Here is a 17,918-nt window from a genome sequence, read left to right on the forward strand (position 1 = left end):
TTTCATTTGTGCATTAGACTTAAATCTGTTGTAAATATTGGAAGCTAAATCATCTCTGTGTAAGATCTAGAGAAGGGAAGTCCTGTCATGAATGAGAAATAGATACACCGCTGTGACAATTTTCACTGCATGTAACTATCTCTTTATTGCGATACACTTACATTTGCCGATCGAAAGCGGTATGAGATAAATGAAATCAGTAAAACGAATCGAAATCTATAATAATAAAATAGATTCATATCTATCTGTAACAATCACCGCGGTAGCATATTTCCAGTTTACTAGCTCCTTGGACAATTTTAGCACCTTGCAGCTGCGAGGTAGCTGTAAGACTTTATTTACACGAGTAATCTCGGAGCAAGTAAGTTGCGAGTCGCATCGTGCGGGCATGGCGCCGATATCGAGCGGTGTAAAGATTATAACAAATGGCGTAGCGTGCCGCAGCAGTAATTAATTAAACGCAATAGCATTGAAAAGAAAAATATACAATGTATACTAGAGATAAGAGCTGATATATAGTTGGCGAGAAATCGAAAGAAATGCCAGTGGTAATAAATTTTGAGTGACTCCTTGCACGGCAAACAAATATCATATTTCTCTCTGGCATATACGGGTTGCGTTCGAAACGTTCTTTAGCTCGATATTTTAAAGTTTAAAGCCATCAAGATTAGACTGTTCAATTATCTATCGAATACCTTTTCGGTATTTAAGGAATAACAAGGATAGAGATCGTCGAATTGGAATTTTGTAATTTCCTAAAATCTAAGGACGTAGCTTCCATATTTTTTTAGATTAAAAATGCATGTTTGTATATATATTAATTAAAAGAAAATTATAAAAGAAATTAAATCGAAAATATTGAAAATCTGATATATTATATTTATTTTTGTGCATCCTTGCATACGAGGTAAACGATTATCCTTCATACATATTAACGTTAAATACCTTCAACTAATCTTTATCCTTTCAAGGCAATGGGTCTATGAAATGTTATCTCTATCTCTGTAACATTCTTTCACAGATTCATTACCTCGGATTAAGATAAAAGCTAATTTGACTCACCGTTATGATGAACAGCAGCGCAGTTGCATTGCTAATATAATAATCTGCAATATTAAAAAATATATAAATTCAAAACGTTCATACATACACAATAATATATCAAATAAATACATTATACATATTGAATTTTGTTTGTTAATTAAGTATCAACGAAATGATTACTTTCCCAAAAAATTTCTTTCTAAATACAAACTATTTTACAACATTGTTACATAAAACAATTATTTTATAACATTTAGTAACACTTTGTAAATAAAAACCTTTTTCAAAAAATAATATAAATAAAGATTAAACGATTCTAAATATTATAAAATGTGTAAATAATAAATTATAAATTATACTCACCCATTGTTGTTTTGTCGTCGTCTGATGCCTTCCAGGCCTCTTTCTCCTAGATTCCTTCAAGTTCTCTCAGATTCCTTCAGATTGTTTTCTCTCATTGTCGAACGTATACACATAACATAACAATCTCTTCACAACGGTTGATTACAATCGCGCCCAAAGTAATCATTAGAATATGACGATCCCGCGACATTTTGCACGGCAATCCCGACATAACAAGCGTTTACGACGAAAGGGTAACGACGAAAAGAAAGTAATACCACAAAGAGCTGAGAAAGAAACTTCCATTCGCGACGTTCCGTAATGAGAAACTAACATGGCGAAAGGACGCCGCGAAAATCGCGGGAGAGTCAACTTTATGTGCTAAAAATGATTTATCTACCGTCGCAACGTGATACGCCTGTTGCGCCATTTAGGTGACACTAATCGTGCACTTTTCGTACTTATTTGATATAAGTATGTTTGTATTTTACAGCGATAGCTTCGTTATATATAAAGACGAATATCCATGAATCACATTATTGATCGATCGTCATTTTATTGATACGAAGTATGTACACGGTTCAATAATTGCTAATTTACGAATATGTGCTACGCGATCGTCATATATTAATTAAGCCCAATCGTCATATATGAATTTAACTATCGATGTTAATCTCTAAAAATTTGTTACTCACAATGAAAGAATAATGCGAAAAAGATGTTTAATTCGAAGCTGCGATCGATTCACTCGTTATCCGCAGGCAAATATAACGATAACGGAGGAGAAACTAAGATGGCGGACAGAGTTCTCGGAAATTGCGAGTAGCCAACTTTACACGTCAAAAGTGATTTCTGTCGCGACAGTGCTACGCCTGTTGCACTTAAATCACATTTTTTGCACTTTGTATAACAATGTAAGTAGCTCGCGCTGTTTTATGACGATTGTTATCTCTCGTGATTGTAACATAAAGATCCATGATACAATGAGTATCATTCAATCAAAACACAATGTCGGGTTCGATTGTCGCTTTTGGATGACACAGATTTTAATCGCATGAATTTCTGTAAAATACGTTCAAATTTTAATTGCCAATTTAAGAATGCTTTATACATATTTTCAAAATGATAACAAAATTATGATTATTACAGATTATTTTAATCACGTTCAAAAATAATACGACAAATTTGGTGACGATATTTACTGTCTGAATCAAATTATTTTTATAAATAATAGTATTTTTTTAATTTGTGCTCTAATAAAAATATATGCACTGAAAGAAAAGATTGTTTGCTGCAACAATTTTGATAGTAAAATATGGCATAGCATTTTTATATGGTTGTAGTAACCAGTTTTTGATTGTAGCAGCAAATTTTTAGTTGTGTTAGCCTATCCGCAATATTAGTATATGATTTCGATAGGTTAACGCAACTAAAAATTTGCTGCTACAATCAAAAACTGGTTACTACAACCATATAAAAATGCTATGCCATATTTTACTATCTAAATTGTTGCAGCAACCAATCTTTTTTTCAGTATGGAAATGTATTATAAAATAAATGACAAAAATTTTAATTTTTTAATATAAGGACATGATGAATATATTCAAGATTATTCACGTAAATGCATGAACTAATTGTCCAGTAAATAAACAAAATATTTATTTGTTCTATATCTTTGTAACTAATCAATGAATCGCAATGAAACTTTGCATAAATTATTTTAAATGTTTAAAGTACTCATAAAAGAAAAATTTAAATCTCTTAATCATTTTTTAAATTTCAATTTTTAACAATAAAAATAATGACAAATAAAATAAATAAACTACAAAAATGTATTATTAAACAAAAATATAATCTTATTCATACAATTTTCATATGTATATAGTTTATTTGAAGTGTAAATATTAAACATATTTCCAAATTTAATTGTCTTTGTAGGGGCAGTACGTCTAATAAATCCTTAAGGATGGAGCATAAACTGTTGCAAAACGCATAAAGGTCGCAACACAGATTTTTGCATAATTCATAATGCATAGTGCATATCAGCCAATAAAAATCCTTCCTTTCCTTCCATTTCACGGAAAAAAGGAATTGATCGATTTTCTTATGTACTATGCGTTGTGCGTTATGCAAAAGTCCGTGCTGCGGCATTTAATCGTATAATGTATTAAGAAAATCAATCAATCACAGTTTTTTATTTCATGGAAAGGAAGGAAATGGAATACTTTGACTAGTTTATTTTCTTATGCATTATGCGTTATGCGTTATGCAAAACTAATCTATAATTCCACTCTTATATGATTACCGAATTCATGTCACACAATCGTCATATATCTAATCGACGGAATATGATGATCGTGCGATAGATTCCAATGACACTTAGCACTTTTGCGCGACACGCAACACGCACTTTGCTGTATCGCGAAAGATAATCGCGATTGAACAACACCAACATCTGCACAATCCATTGTTCTTTCATTATTTACTACTCTCCAAAGTTAGGACTACTTCCCAAAACACACACACATTAATATGCTCCTTTAGATATAGGTATTTCCAGAAATGGAGCAATTCTATAGGTAATAAATCGAGCGTAAGGTAACAAATAGATCTTAATTTTCTTTCTGACGCGAGAGATTATTTTATTATCTATTATGTGAGGTTAAGTTTGCTAGATCTTACTGATTTTTAAAATAAATTCAGGTACATGCTACATAATGTTTTTGAGTTCGGAATCGCTAATTCTATAACGAATAAGCCCATGAAAATTCTCATTCTTTATACCTTATAATATTTAGTTAATAAAGTTTGTGGTTAATTAAAATATGACGAACATTAAAATCCGAAATATCGAAGAACTGTTGCCTTTATTCGTATCAATCAATACTCATTCGCTATCATATCACAAGGAATAACGCGACAATACACGGAGCGTCCCGCGCCGCTGTCTACCTGCTCGAATCTCGGCGTGCGAATGGCTCAGAATGGCTCAAGGTAACTGCGTATGATATGATAAACAATCGCGGCCAGTGCGACCGAGCGTCCGACAATATTACGTTTTTTAAACCATCTTCAAATGAACAAACTCATCTCCGTTGCGAAATGTATAACGAAATAATGGTGCCTTCCATTTAGTGACACAAGTCGACACAAAAGTCGTTTTATTTTTCTTTGCATTCCACGAGTAACAAAAACAAAATGACAAACTTGTCGACTAAATGGAAAGCATCCAATACTGCGAGTGTACATTTGTTTCACAGTATTATTTTGTTTTGTCATACATCAAGCATCAGTATAGTTGCGTTTAGAATTCACGTGATTATACTTTCACTTCTCAATCAAATGCAAAATCGTTTCTAATAATTTCCTAGGCGATATCTAACGTGTCTAGGAAATAAAGTAGAGAGAGAGAGAGAGAGAGAGAAAGAGAGAGAGAGAGAGAGAGGATGTGCGACAATAGACCTTTGGCGAAATTATTTAAACGTGTAAACAGTAGATTCGCTTTGCTTGAAATCTTTAAAAATGTTGGCATTATTAAGAGGATCCTAAAGTCATCTGTTTTATCGACAATTTTCACGGGCTTCGTCATAGTAGGACTTACACACATACAATTTACATGTCATTGATACATCACTATATTACAGCAGTATCGCATGCACACATAAGTACAAATTTTCCGACTAATCTTTCATATTAAATATCTAAACTTAATTTTTTAAGAACTCAATATTGTTTGTCATGTAATCTCTAGTCCAACAAATGAAGATTGTTGTATACTTATAAAGTATAAAACTTGTACATATAAAGCAAATATTTTGTTATGAATTGATATCAAAAGTAACAAAACTATAATTTTCTAACTTTTTTTAAACATAAAATTGATCGGTTTGAGTTACATTATCGTTTATACTTTAATTGTGTGGAAAAAAATTGTTTAATATATATATATGTACAGTGAGTGCAAAAAGTATTAACAGAGAAAATATTTTATAAAAAAAACTTTATTTTTAAAAAGTAAATATTATCTAGCAAGAAATGAGTCATCGAATTGATATCGAATCAATATCGATACGATGATTTCAACATCAATTAATTATTTCGACGTTTAATTGACAATCATTTCTTGTTGAGTAATTAACAATTTATTCGTAAAGAATAAAATAGACTGTATGTCTTAAAATTACATGTACCAAAAGATGTGTATTAATTATAAAAAATATATTATCTGAAAAATAAGCAAAAATTAAAAATTATATTGTTTGGATGCTCAAAAAATACTCGTACAGTCGAAAAATTTAGCTTCTAAAATCAGGAATACATGCGGAGCTTATTTGTTTATGTTAGAACAGAATGTATTTATTGTATAAAATTGTTAATTAATGTTTATTTTCTATAAATAAGACTTTTTTATAAAAAATTTCCTTGTACGAATACTTTTTGCTCTCACTGTATATATTATTTGAAAATAAATAATCGATAAAACAGATGCCTCCCTTAAAAGGAAATAAATATATATTCGGGCGTTAGAAAGAAAGAAAGTGAAGACATTGAATGCAAAAAGTGCAAACAATTAGCGAACAAATCTAATAAAACCATCCCTGATACCATAAAGAAACAGATTGTACATATAATTAGCAACTAAAAGGTGCAACATTTTTTTTTCAAATGCGTTTCGTATGAATCCATAAATAAGAATCAATCGCTCGGTGAGCAGGCTGTATTCCGAAACCCATCGAAAAGAAAGTGTTGCAATCTTTTAGTTACTGTTTGTACAAACTCGTTACCGAATGATATCGCATATTGCGCATAATGTATCATGTTATCCTTGTTTAACATTCGGTGAACAACAAGACTAAAATGATACGTCATATGTACATATGTATGTGATACATATGTATGTACATTTGTTTCGCAGTATTATTTCGTTACACATTTCGTAACGGAAACGAGTTTGTTCATCTGATGTACACAATACCGTTGGATGCTCGACGTTTGTTTATCACGTGCGGTTACCTTGAGCCATTCTCACGCTGAAGTTCGAGCAGGTAGGCAGCTCCGCATGTTGTCGCATTATTTTCTGATATGATAGCGAATTCTTAATGAGTATCGATCTGCGTGATTTAACGTCCGTGATTAACAAATCGTAAGCACATCGAGGCGACAGCTCTTCACCGAAACATGTATTTCGCTTTTATTTCCGATTCACTCGGTCGAAGTAAAAAAGCCTTAAAGGATAAGAACTATATAAGCTGTTGTGCTGTTGCGATATTTATTCGTAATGAGTTTGTACGTATAATCTGTTTCTTTAATGACATTTCGAGTGAGAGACAGAAGGAGATAGAGAGATCCGGCTAATAAATCTCACATCGCCCTTTTAAATCTTCGTCGATTTAATTTAAGTGTAATTTGCGAGTTATTAAGAAAGTCGTGTGACGTATCGAGTGTCTATAAATAATGTATTTCACGGGATTTATAGTATTTATACATGCATAAACAATATCAAATTCCGAGTATGTATTTTTTTAGATAGCCAATCGTATTTTTATCAGCCAATAACTTGATTAACGTCGTATTGCGCGTTGTGTTAATTAAACTAAAGTTACAGACGTCATCTTTCGTCGTCGTTACGAAATGTCGCAAACGGATGTAACATCGCAACGTGTTTAATTAAGTCGATTTATTATATTATCTTCGTATCAATATCTGACAATCTCAAAGTATGAATTCAATGTGAAAACATGTTTAAGTAGTGACTCATAAAAAAACGTAAGCAGTAAAGTGCTTACGTCCTTACGTTATTGCCTTACATTCTCTACTATGATTGGTTGATTTATTTACGAGTTAAAGGCTACGGTATACAAAAAAAAACGTAAGAGTCAGTAAGACAAAGTAATAGGTGAATCAACCAATCACAAGAGAAATAAGGTGATAACAAATGCAAATTCAAAATGTTGATTTGCTTATTGTTTGTATCTTACTGCTTCAGTTTTTGTGTCTCGTCGCTTGCATGATCGAAATCTATTGTACGAACAAACGCGGACAACGCAATGCGACGATCATACTTTTACATATCGTATTCCGTGAATTCTTTATTTTCAGTCTTAATGTGTATATTTATTCGCTTGTTATGAGATGAGATAGCAATTACCGCAAAACGTGAACGTATATTAATATTTAATATATAGAAAGTGTAGTTACGAGCAACAAGTGTAGCGTCGTCGCGACGGTAATCGCTCTTGACGCGTGAAGTTGGCCGCGCGCGTTTTGCGAAGTTTCTCCGCCATCTTAAATAGATCTTAGATCGTCCGTTGCATTTATTTGCGACACATCGTGCGTATCGAACGGTCGTAGTCTCACAGATATCGATCTTTTCACCTTTCATTGTTCGTCGCAAAGCGAAGCAAGGTACATATCGTGTGCGTTTAACACCAAGAGTGCCATTTAAAGTGACGCATGCATCGAATAGCATTCTAATGATTAGACAATTTATATTAATTCGAGTGTTTTTGCGAGTATGTTGTATCAATGCGACGATTACGCGAAGGGTGAGGAGGAGGAGGAGGTCTGGGAGGCATCAGGCGACGGCGAAGCAACCCTGAGTAAGTCTCATTTGTCGTTTATACTTTATACATTATGTATTTATAACATAGGATAACTCCGGTATATACGCCGCGCTGGGATTTACGCCGCGGAAGTCAGAAAAAATAGAAGGAGTGGGGATAATTTTCTCGCAACTACTCTGTTATATGTCTTTATGTTATATTAGTATTGAGCTATAATTTGAGCTTCTTACTGTTAATATTAATGAAATTATTGTGAGGTGAATCGATTCGTCACTGTGTGTGTAACAAGTAGCATCATCATAAATTATAATCTATATAAAACGATTAACGACTGTAAGGCGTGTAAAAGACCTAGTGGTTATTTCGTGATACATACGTGTAGAGGAATAGTAAAGCATATTGTATATAGAGCAAAATACAAGTGCTTTGCTTTCGTATTCTTTGTTTAGTTTGTTGAAACCCTTGCATTTTTTTGCCATATATCCCACCCATTATCTATATATAGCAAAAATGCAAGATTTCAAAAAGTTTATTTTTTAATACGAAAACTAAATATTTCGGATTTCTAATATTTTTTTTATAGTAGTAAACAGTACAAAGTTTTTACTGATATAGTTCGTTTATTTTAAACATAGTAAATAACACTTAATAAATTAAGTTTTTGATAGGTGCGGCGTATATATACTGGAGTTACCCTAGAAAGAATGATTTTGTTGAAGTATCTCAAATTTTTATATTTTAAATTTGGCTAATTCAATTAGACGCATCTATCAAAGCCGTTGTACACTAATTTTATCTAAATATAAAAGTGGAATGCAAATATTTTGAATTATAAAATACATATTTTATTTAACTGCACGATAAAGTTTATTTAAGCATTTCACGGTTTTATATTTATATATAATTAATAAACTAAGTATTATAAGCTCGATTGAGATAAATCAATACAATAAAATAATACCTATTCAAGTCAATATAGGATGACAATGTGAAGATTGGTTTATTTAAATTAACATAATTATAATCGCAGACGTTTCGATCCTGTTTCGGATCCTTATCAATGCTCCATGTAAATTGTTAACAGAAATCAGTCATTTAAGAGTAGTAATCAAACACACATTTTTACATCAATTTGTATAATGAGTTTAATAAGGCATCAGTGCGTCCAATCGAATTTGCTATTACAGGTTTAAAAATAATTTTTTTGGAGCATCAAAATGATTATGTAAGAATCCCAAGCAATGATGAGTAATACTGAAAAAAGTTTTAACATTTTAGCAATCAGTTTGAGCGTTCTATATAATTACTTTAATGTTCCAACTTCAGATCTTGTATCTAGCTAAACTTTTAGATACTTCAATAAAACTGTCCTTTTCATACATTACTTATATATTATATATTACGCTAGAATGCCAGATTATGTGCGATATTTTTTTCACGATTCATCGTTTATGTAAGATTTATTTTTATACTAATTCACCAACGGAGCGGTTTTTTCGACAAAATTAAAAGTCGTGAATACCGACGAATTAGTTAATTCGCGTAGATTCACGAATAGAACTAATATCACATATAAACGGTGAGCCACGAATCGCAAACAGCGCAAAATGTCCGTAGTGGCGAATACCGAATAGTACAATCGAATTTTACATGTTATATTTACGGAATTAATCATTTTCATGTTTAAAAAGAGATTTTGTTTGTTTAAATGATTTAAATAAAAATAAAATAAATAAATTTGAATAAATTTGAATAAAAATTATGGAAAGATTTTTATTTATAAAGTTATATACCTATATAAAAATTTATATTTGATAAGACAATTGGCAATACGTAATTGTTTCACTAAATATCTATTTGACAATCGAACGAAAAAATTAACGCACGCGTTAATTACTTTTCCAAGTATTACTTCGAACGATGCCATAATTTGCGGATATATCTTTATTTAGCAGATTAAAAGATCGCGATGCAACTCCGCCGCTGCGCGTACCGGCGTCGTACCGGTGAGTCGAATTATCTTTTATTTTCGATAATGAGAACGAGAGATGCAAGTAACGATTATAAGCACGGGTCTAACCGTGGTTGTGCGTGCCATATACATCGCTCGGATTGAATGAACGCGCAGGAAGCACGTGTGCGAGGTAGCGCGCTGCGAGGCTTGTTCGTTTTGCCAGGTAATCTCAGGGCGAGGCGCGCGGCCTTCGCGACCGGCTGGCATCGCAGGTGGTGAACCCGCGCGAAATTGAAATTGATTCCGCATCGGTAATAAGCGGCTCCCTGCGGTCCCAGGGTTCCACACACAGTGCCACGAACAGCCCCCGAGGTCGCCGCCAAGATCGGCCCACACGTACGCCACGGCCGCGCGCAAACGATATGTGCACCTCTATGCAGGTGCACATGGTTAACGAGTCGATCGATGCTTCTCTCTCCTTCCGTTACTTTCGCTACGTTGTAGCTACATAGTTTTCTCTACGATTTTCGGACTCATACATTCGAATCGTGCGTATAGTCGAAGGAAATTCCATCTCGCGCACGCAAACTACAAATTATTTCTGTAAAAGTATATTTTCTCAGATTAAATTAGATTTTCACACCCGTTGCGTATCTTTAAGAGAGGTTAGGTTATATCTTTCGAAATAAATAAAGAAAATAAAAGAGCACGTTTTTAATCGGTATTATACTGCGACGTTGCAATCGTATAACGCTTAGTGAAACAGCTGTAATAAAAAGCTTTGATTTTTAAGGGTGAAAGAAGAATTAAATTAAAATGAAGGTATTAACTATATTATTGTTCTCTCTCTTTCTCCCTTTCTCTTTTTCTCTTCCTAAAGCAGCACGGATATTGGCTCATAAATCAACTCTCATGTATTCAAATTTTTGCTCTCTGAAACTTTTAGAGTGAATCTTATTCTGAAGAATGAAATCTCACTCTTAAAGATTGAAAATTGAGCCACTCTTTTTCAAGACTGACTCAATTTTCACTCTTTAGAGTGAGATTCTATTCCAAAGAATTTGGAGAGTGAGGATTATGTTGCGTGGTGATATCCGCTTTATCACAAATTTTCTTTTATCAATCTTGAATGCGTGAAACTGTGTTCTTTGTGCGTCTCTGTGCGTACATCTTTCGCGTGTACGAGCGCGCACATAAAAGAGGAAATCACAAGGATAAAAGGGCGGGAGAGGGCTGTCTCGCGATTGCGTTCACGTAGCCGGATGTATTTCTCGTCGTAAACAGGGCGGGGAGGGGGATTGCCGGTGATCGTTTTCTCGGCGAAGAGAGGATTTATCCTTCACCGATTTACAATGCTTTATGGTGTCGGTCTCGCTGCCTCAACAAATAATTGCCAATTAAACGTTCTGCGCATCGATCGTCCTTGTTGCCAATTGCGAGAGAATAGTGGATATCCTTCTATCAAGGAACCGCCGATTTTAACGTTTTTTTTTATCAGTCTTTAGTATACTAGTATACTCCATTTGGTAAATATCCTTTTCACACACGTGAATACCGAATGCGATATTCTGGAGCATAATTCTGTGACATTTTGAATTTCCAAATTTTTCATACCTACTGTTTTCATATTTTGTATTAATTATATTTTTTTAAGCGTGAAACCATTACTATATTATATAATGATTGAATAACAATATCTAAATAAAAGCTGTTTTATGCTTTTAAAACGCGTATAATAAAATAGTGTGAATAACATAAATCTTTTGCGACGAAAGTAACATTATCAAGTAACAAATTATTATAATAATTAAATTATGAATAAGATAAAGATGATCAAATATAGTACGATGAAAAGTCCAATTATACTGTTATACAAACGACATATTATCTAAAATTACATCGCCTCGGATTAATTTGAATTCTTATCGAATTAGTAATACAGAATCGTGCAAAAACTTTCTAAATGCATCTTATAGAATAATCGATATTACTATTTCCGGTGATTTATTTTATATATACATGTATTGTTAAAAAGAACGCAAGAGTTCACCAATGTGAATTTTTACGTTTATTAACGTATAACTATAATTGACGTCTTCGTCAATAAAATAAATTTTGGAACAGTTTTCTTCGCTATCTCGCCACTGGTATCCCTAATATTCTTTCTCTTTCTCGATACACTCGACAAGAGCCAACGAAAACGCCCCCGTTTCATTGTCTACCGGATCGTTTGAACGGAATACAATACTTGGCCACTGCCTAACATGAATAAATGTATTTACGATTTGACGTAGGTGTGCCCGCATGCACTTACAAAAAAATTCGAAACGAGCCTGCGGCCTGCGGTCGTGAATTCCGCGGGCGGAACGGGGAAAGAAAGGTGACGCCAAGCCGTCCGTCCGCCTTCCTCGAGGAGGAGAGGACTTTGCAGGTGGAGAACGAGTTTCCCTCTAGTCCGACAAAAAATCCGATATCGACAGCCTGATCTCTTTGATCCGGCGAAATTGACTTTAATCGCTCGACGTTTGCTTCGTGGTACATTGTTATCTCGAAGCCCGCTAAATAGGCGTCTAATCGATTTTTCATTGTTCCGCTTCTTTTTTTTTCTTCTCGAAACTTCATCCATTTTATATTTCACCATACGTTCGGCAAAAACATTTGTTCCCTCTCGCTGTGCTCATCTTGATGAAGATTATAGAATGGTGTTTTCTGTGGCCGTCAGCAATTTTGTCTTTCTCCTAAGACTGAATAGTTTTTCGTATGCTTTGATCGAGTATTAATAGGACAATTACAGTTTCTCATACAGTGGCTATAAATTTGTCGACCTGGTCAATACCATTTTCTCGAATTAGAATGGTCTCCTCGATTAAATTTCAAAGCACTTATTTAATTAAAGAAATTCGCTTGATTAAAGAAAACTGATATATTAAATATCGATAAAGAGTTGATTTAATGTCAATGATAATAAAAAATTAATTAGCAGACAGACTAAAATCATTTTTACTATATTAATTATTTAATACGTGCTCAATAATTTTTCAAATAATTTAATAATTCAGATTCCTTTTTAAAAGGAGTTTAGAGATAAAATTTTATTTATACTATCTATAATGTGCGAGAAAATTATATTGTTAATTCTAGAAATATTATTAATAAAATATGTTTAATTGAGAAGGTATAAACTAGAATTTAAATTATCTGGAATATGCAAATATAATTATAATTATATTAATCTGTTTTACTATACGCATGTATAAAACGCACAGTTCGATTGGTAAAAATAGAACTAAGTTAACTAAGTAAAATTAAGATGTAAAAATAGGAATTCAGGATATTCAATCTTGCTGAATCAATAGACGATTATATATAAAGTGAGTTTAAAAATATTTTTTGGATTAACGAGCAGTTTTCGCGAAGGATTCATGATGCGCGAAGTCGCGGTGCGGCTGACGACATTTACGCCGCAGCTCTTCTTCTTCGTTCTTTCGCGGCGTGTCGAGCAGGGAGAGAAGGTGCTCCGAAAGTTTATGGCCGCGGAAAGGAAGTGAAGGAGATATATACACGCCACGCTGTGAACGCGCAGGGACTTGCGACGTTGTGCATACATATATATACGTGCAAGAGGGGTGCGTACACGCATTCACCAGATAGATCGACGAATAAATATAATGCTCCGGCGTGGGCGGCCATTGTTCGCACGCATAAAGTTGAAACGCGCGAGAAACCAACCGTAAATCGAAGATTTCGAAGTTAATGGTCGACCGAGATGCGCGAGCTCTTTCGTCCGTGGGAAAATCCATGTTAGAGTACTGCCTTTGAGCATTATTACGCATTCTGTTACAATTGTCACTGCAACTGTTCCATCGCAGACAATGTATGTTGGATTCGACGTCTTCTTATAAAAAATGTACTTAAAACTCGATCGGGACAGCCGTTACTGAGATTCGATAATCTCTGGTGCAATTCACCGGCTCACGTAAAGGAGGCACATCAGTGTCTCATGCCATGTCTTAGCGTCGAGACCGTGTCACCAGATATTTTGTTTGAAAGAATGAAACGTATGTATTCATCGTATCACTCTGTATTTTTATAACCTGTTTATTATTCTAGCCGTCCAGATAATTTTTAGAATAAAGCCTATTCTACAATTACGTAAGCGTAGTTATAAGTGATTGTAGTTGTAAGAATTGAATCACAGTTGAATATTCTTCTCATATTCGACAGTGATTGATCAATTCTTACAACTACAACTATATTTACAACTACACTTACGCAATTGTAGAATGGGCTTAAAATCTACCCTTTAAAATTTTTAGAATGAATCTCAAGAAAATAGAGTCACTCTTTTTCTTTTTCTTCACTTTTTAGAATGAGATTCCACTCCAAAGAATTTATAGAGTAATAATAGAAATCTCAGATATAACTTTAAAAAGATTTTGAATTATTTATTACAAATCGGCATTGAATTTTTTGTTGAACAAGTATATGATACAATATGATATTTAATGTAATAATTGAATTAATCACTATTCTTCACATATATGAGAGACTAATTTAAATCATTATTATATTATTCCTACATTATTATATTACTTCCAATTCCAATCACTTTTATACTTATAGTTTTATGACAAAAACAGATTTATAACTTAAGCGCTTTATAGTCGAACAGTAGGATCGGACTTTCCATGAACGGCTATCACATGAGCAAATCTCTCTCTCTCTCTCTCTCTCTCTCTCTCTCTCTCTCTCTCACGTGTTTACTACGTGGGTAGTAAATCTGTCGCGGTTTTTCCTTTCTTTTCTCTCGTTGGCTTAGCAGAAATCACTTGCAAAAAACAGGAATGATCGAATGCGAAAGCGTTTAGGGCTATTGATAGAGCAGCCAATGTTTTACAGATTTACAGGCCAAGTCTCAGCCATTTCAGGCATTCGCATTTTTCTCGCTACAAACATGCTATTCGTGTCTGGACAAAATCAGCAACAACCATGTGTGCAAACCGAGGGCGTTCTATTGGTGCTTAATAAATGTCGCGTTGACACATTCCTAATGGAATAACAGATAATAGCGAGAGGACTAAGATGTTGTTTATACATTGACTACATTTACACGGCTCGATTTACGCCGAAGTTATATCGATATCATGAAATTGGCCAATCATAGCTATTCTTCTAAAGAATGGAATGACTGTGATTAGTCAGTTTCATAACATCGATGTATAACTTCGGCGTAAATCGAACCATGTAAACGTAGTCATTGATGTTAGATATTAAAAGAGCAATGATAACTCAATCTCTTGAATTAAATAATTTTATTATCTTTAATATCTATGTGTATCGAAACATGAAAGTATCCATTTCTGTAGTTTTAAAGTAAACATCATCCATCAACGTATGTACTCAGTAAATAATAAACTTTTATGTCAAGTTTAATACATTTTTTAAATTTAAATTATTTAACATTATTTTAGTTAAATTAACAGCATATTGAATAGAAGTAATCGAGACTTGTATAAATAATTAAAAATGACTTAAATTGGGGGGTATTTGACATTATGAGTATGTATTTAACAGTATAAACTCCGTAGATTTTAACATAAATTGGATTCTGGGAGGAAATGCGATTTTTAATCCAAGAGGAATTATATTGTATCCAAGTATAGTTATATCTTCGCGACTTAACAAAAACGGTCATAATAATTCGAAACAAACTCCTGTTTATCGATTTCGCCATTGCAATCCTCGACAATCTGTCTCGAGAAGAAGAACAACGACGAATAGAAGAAACGCGGAGAAGCGGGCAGCTCTTTTAGAGCTAACGACTGATGGCTCTACATTATTTATACTTCGCCAGCAATCCAACTTGAGTTGCCACTACGAATCGGTAAAACGAAACGATTGTTTTATTGTTCTTTGTACTACATCGAAATGACTCTTCTACGGCGGATAGAATTGCAGTTTATTGGTCGTCGAGGTACTATTTACGAACGCATCTTCTTATCCCGTAGGATAAACGTCAATGAACCGTTTGTAATACAAATATACGTCAGTAACAGGTTTATAAGTTATAATATAGACATATAGATGATCAGAAATGATAGAAAAGGATCTGATCGTTTAAATTATTTTTACGAATTTTCCTACATGCTACATATTGAAAAATAATATTTTAGAAATAATCATAGAAAGATTAATAAGCAATAAACTATAAAAAGAAGAAAAGTAAAGTTAAGAAATAGAGAATTAATAGACCAAGAAGCCACTGTAGTGATTTTGTTACCCATAGCGACAAGTATGAGAAGTGGGTAACCTTTTATTTCATGTAAAACATAAAAACAATACATATATATTTAAGCCCTGTCGCGGTCGTTTGAAGAGGAGGTGGGCTTTCCAAAATTTTGCAGATTTTGATTTTTTTATTGAAAGCGTCAAGATTGAATGTTGTTGCAATTGATAGTTAATACCCTTATTCCAAGACAGGCGGACTCCCATACCTTTCAGAAGGGTGCAAGAAATCGTCATACTAGGTCAAAGTGGTAAATTTTTTTTGAAAAAAAAAATATCGATAGCGACAAGGTTGAATTTTTGTCTACTACTTAATTTTGATATCAATTGTTGAGAAATATGGTTCCCATAGCTTTTGGATGATCACGAAGACAGCCATATCTACCCGAACACACGTACAATTTTCTTACTCCATATAAAATTGTTTTTATTTGGGTAGGTATGGCTGCTCTCTTTTGTGATCATCTAAAACACTTTATTTTTACGTTATTTGTTTACTTATTCATAATATTATGTTATTTTAACACTAAAAAATGTTGAATATCAATACAAAATTTTTAAATAACATAATGTTATGTTCGATTAACTCGAATATGTTAAAAAATTCAACACAAACTGTTAACAAGAACGTGATTGTTTCTAATACAAATGTACAATTTTTTTTACGGTGTAATATATTTCCATTGAGTTAATTAAGTTTTAATAAGTATATATTTCTATTAAGTTCATTAAGAGTTCATAAATAAATTATACAATTAGACAAATTCGATTTTATTTTATTTAAAATCACTTTTTAAATAAACCGCGGAAATTCGTTTTTAATGTTGACCTAAATCCCATAATTGACATGTTGCATCCGGGCGATGAGCTCGGATTTTCAAATAAGACAGAGGAGTGACGCGAAGTAAATCAATATAGCGTTTGACCTCTCCCAACGATTCAGTTATTTATTAGCCGAAATTTCTGGATTTTGCATTCAGGTGCACTCACCCTCCGCAGATGTCAATCTACGTTAACCAAATTGAACATGTTGAATATATTATTGAATGTGAATATCGTGCACACAGACTGTAGCTCAAATTACGCCCATTTATGAAATGCACACGAAGATATTTCCGGATAAGGTAAAATAATATTTGATCTCGGCTGGGGGATGACCCGGTTTATACAGTTTCATAATAAATGAAGTGAGCATGTAGCTCTACATTTATCTGCAAGCAAGTATGGTTCTAAAATTAAAAGTCGTTTATAAAAGTACGTTTTTTAAACACCAATAGATATTGAAGTTATTTTTTATTAAGTAATTAAAGTTTTGTGTTCATTATATCATAAAAGATTTAATGTGATATATGATGATATGACTTCCGTAAAAGAGGAATCCAATTATTTCTATATAGAGAATGTTTATAGCTTTTAATTTATTTAATTCTGAGTATAAATCAAACTGATAGCTAATTATCGAGGAATATAATAATATCGCATCGTGACGATATGCGCGAATGATTAATCCAAACATGTGACTCGACCGTAATGATCCATTATGAATTATTTTACAATATGTCAAATTTGTCTCGATTTGTTCTGTAAAACATATGTCGAAATTGAAAAAATGAGAAAATATACGATTGTGCCAATTCAGCATCCAAGCGATGGAAGAACATGAACACGTTGCATGGGAAGACAAAAAAGAAGCAGACGAAAGAAGGAGAGGACATTAAGCCGTATTTACG

Source organism: Trachymyrmex cornetzi, unplaced genomic scaffold (genome assembly GCF_001594075.2).
Source record: "Trachymyrmex cornetzi isolate Tcor2-1 unplaced genomic scaffold, Tcor1.1 scaffold61, whole genome shotgun sequence".
NCBI lineage: Eukaryota > Metazoa > Arthropoda > Insecta > Hymenoptera > Formicidae > Trachymyrmex > Trachymyrmex cornetzi.